Consider the following 3,732-nt stretch of genomic DNA (forward strand, 5'->3'; position numbering starts at 1 on the left):
ATCAACGATTTGTGTGAAAAAAGAAAAAAAAAAAAAAAAACGGTGCACTCTTAACGCCAGCCAGCACCGCTTCACTCTCAAGATGACAAGAGTGGAAGATGGGTTTTGCCTGGGACCCCACCATCCCTGGAGGTTAGGCCAATTTTAGAATCTATACCAGAAGAGGTTATTTATATCATCCTCTGCAAGTTACATTTGGCCCACAGGGTCTGACCAGATTCAGATTACCTTCCATCCAATGGATATCAGGACAACACGGCTGTCTCAGGGTCTTTGGAACAGGAATTTCTCCATATTCTTGCCTCAGCTAATCAATTCTGCTCCCTTTGGAAGTACTATTGGGCAGAAAGCCTCCACCCTTCTCTCCATGGCTTCCCCCATTCACTCCACACCATCAGAGGAGGAAGGAGTTACCTGATCATGGTGAGATTTAGAAAAAAGCCATTGCACATGCGTAGTCTAAGCCCATTCTAGGCTCTCACCTTGCTCCCAGTAGCTGCGGTGTTTAGGACTCACTGCTCCCCTCCCCAGGGCAGAGCTTCCCCTGTGAAGGGAGGCCTGCAGTCAGTGACTGTATGGGTAAATTCAACTTAGAACAAGGAAGAGCAAATTCAATTTGGCCTTGGCTCCAAGCCACAATCTCCTTTCACCCTTTAGCAGCAATATCTGATTCCCATAGTTACTTCTCAATTGATTCAGAACTTGATTCAGAACTCCGGAGGAATATAACCCTTTAAAACTTTAAGAGAAGGCACAGATCATATCAATATGTTCAATATCAGGCAATGTACTAGTTGCTCTAAAGGAAATTAGAATTCAACAAAGGATATTAACGTGTGAATAATCTAAGGCAGACTGGAACAAATGCCAATCAGATTTCAAGCATATGCTGTTCTGATGCCAAGTGGCAGCTGGAGAGAAGGGGGTGGTGGACAACAGTCTAGGGCAATCAGGGATGGATTTCCAAAAGGCATCTTTTGATGTTGTGACCAGGCCCTGGGAGAAGACCCAGAACTGTCCTTTCCTTTCATGGTTCTCCAGGCTGGGCAGGCTCAGCTCCTCAGGGTCCCCCCCGACACACACAAGAGGATGAGAAGCCAATGGCCAAGCCCCACCTAAGCCCACTCTACTGGCAATGGTAGGAATTACAGCAGCTTTTAAATAGGCTAAAAGGTTTACCATACTTAGTTCATTCTGAATTCTGACTCTAGAAAAATAGAATATGCAAAATGAGGAAAAAGATAGAATGAAAATGGGACAGAAAAGTTGGAAACAGGTGGGTGATTAATGGAAGTTTTGACTCCAATTGGATTATCATATGTTGTTTGTCTCTGGGGAAAAAAAGTACAGTCAGCCTGATGCTTTGATCTTGACCAGAGGTTTATAAGAGTAGATACCTGGCATGCCTAAGCAACAAAATCCGGGCAAGGACGATCCTGAATGAACTGGGAAATGGCAGGTATTACACCAGGGACCCTGTGTATCACATATCACAGAGGGGGCCTGTTAACTGACATCCATGAGAAGTTAAGCTTCACAACTTATTCTGAAAGAGAGAGTAAGTCACAGGCTTACACAACACCCATTGTGGTCCCCGTGTGGCAGAACCATGCCAAAAAGTTGTCCTGAAGAGGCTGTTGCTAAGGGCTCCTTATTGAGCCACTTGACACTTAGAAACCAGCAAATGCACTCCTACAGCACCTTCTATCAGTCACACACCCATCTCTCCGAGGTCAGAAACACTTGAGGTCATTTACCGTCTTACTCATTTTTATAAACCAGCTCTAGATACTGTGCCTGGCACATAACCGGTGCAAAATAAGTGTTTGCCAATGGGATAAATGAATAGATGAACCTATGAACCAGACTCCAGCACGACTTGATTCCTGTCTCCTAGTTTGAGAAAGGTGTGATACCATCACATTTCAATCAATGTGTTCTAGTACTAAACACTTCTGGGGGTCTTTTCAAGGAATTTTTGCATCTACATGTACACACTCATTCTATCAGCTTCCTACGTAGTGAAAACTTCGGAAAAAAATTTTTTTTAATCTCACTAGAAATTCAACAAATTCTTATGAGCAAGGTATTTTGAGAGATGAAAAGCTCCATCACTGTCCTCAAAAAGTAACAGGCTCTTTCCCTCACCCCACCCGCTCTGGGTTAGGGGGCTTGCACAGCCCCCCTTGCTCACCTCCACCTTAGCTCGCATCAGTGACCTCCTGCGTCTGTCTTCCACACTCAACTGCTGGATGGCTTTTGGGAGCTTTAGCTTCCCCCAACCCCTCCGCCAGCTTTGTCCACGGGAAGCTTTATATCCATTGTTTCACATACAATGTGGAAATGAGGAGCAGGAAGGCAAAACATGAACCACAATAAAGGAAATGTTAAGTCCTTTATGACTGGTACAAAGTGCTATAGTTTAGAAGAGGGAGAGGTTACAGAAGAATTTTGGATACTAATTAGCACTCATGGAGAAGGTAAACTTGGAACTGGATTATGAAGAGGCAGGCCTTTGACAACTACTTTTTTGTGTGTGTGTGTGAGGAAGATCAGCCCTGACCTAACATCCGATGCCAATCCTCTTTTTTTGCTGAGGAAGATTGGCCCTGGGCTAACATCTGTGCCCATCTTCCTCTACTTTATATGGGACACCGCCACAGCATGGCTTGAGAAGCGGTGCATCAGTGCGTGCCCAGGATCCGAACCTGCAAACTCGGGGCGGCCAAAGCTGAGCACATACACTTAACTGCTTGCGCCACCGGGCCGGCCCCAACAACTACATTTTTCTAAGAATGATTGTTCCATGAGGGAACAATGTGTGCAGACAAGGAGCAAAATTTCAGAGGTGTGTTTAAGAAATATATGTAAATAAGTAATGAAAAATTAAACTGAAAAGATAAAATTGGAACAATATTGTAAAGACTTCAAAGCAAGGAATCTGGACTTAAGATACAGTAGGGAAACTGTACATTTTGACCAAAATTATAACAAGTCTAAACTTAGGAATGTAATCTGGGAGGATGAACGTGAGGGGACACAGAAAGTGTAATTGGCCGTAAGACAACCAGGTAAGTATGAGACTATTACAGGAATGAAAAGGAATGTGTAAGAACAAACAAAAAAAGCAGACCTGCCCAATGGTGGCATAAAATCTAAAGGATTAACTGGGACAAACACAAGGAGAAAATCCACATTAAAATGACAGTAAGAGGGCCGGCCCAGTGGCGTAGCGGTTAAGTGCATGCGCTCCACTGCTGGCAGGCGGGGTTTGGATCCCAGCGCGCACCAATACATAGCTTGTCAGGCCATGCTGTGGCGGCGTCCCATATAAAGTAGAGGAAGATGGGCACAGATGTTAGCCCAGGGCCAGTCTTCCTCCGCAAAAAAGAGGAGGATTGGCATGGATGTTAGCTCAGGGCTGATCTTCCTCACAAAAAAAAAAAAAAAAGAGTAACAAACAAGTCCACTTAGTAAAAAATAAATTCAGTGAACATAATGCAAACAGCAAAACTTTTAAGAGAACTTAAGCAGAGATGATTATTTAAAGAAATGGCATAGAGTTTTGAACATCTACCATTTCAAATTAATTTATTCACTACTGAATACCATTAAGTGCCAGGCACTTATAAAATAGGACGTTGGCTCCTTAGTACTCACATTCATTTTCATTCATGACCAAAATTTTAAAAAATTAAAAGCAAATTAAACATGCACACAACATGAAAATAG

The sequence above is a fragment of the Diceros bicornis genome, chromosome 8 (assembly GCF_020826845.1).
Source record: "Diceros bicornis minor isolate mBicDic1 chromosome 8, mDicBic1.mat.cur, whole genome shotgun sequence".
In the NCBI taxonomy this organism is placed as follows: domain Eukaryota; kingdom Metazoa; phylum Chordata; class Mammalia; order Perissodactyla; family Rhinocerotidae; genus Diceros; species Diceros bicornis.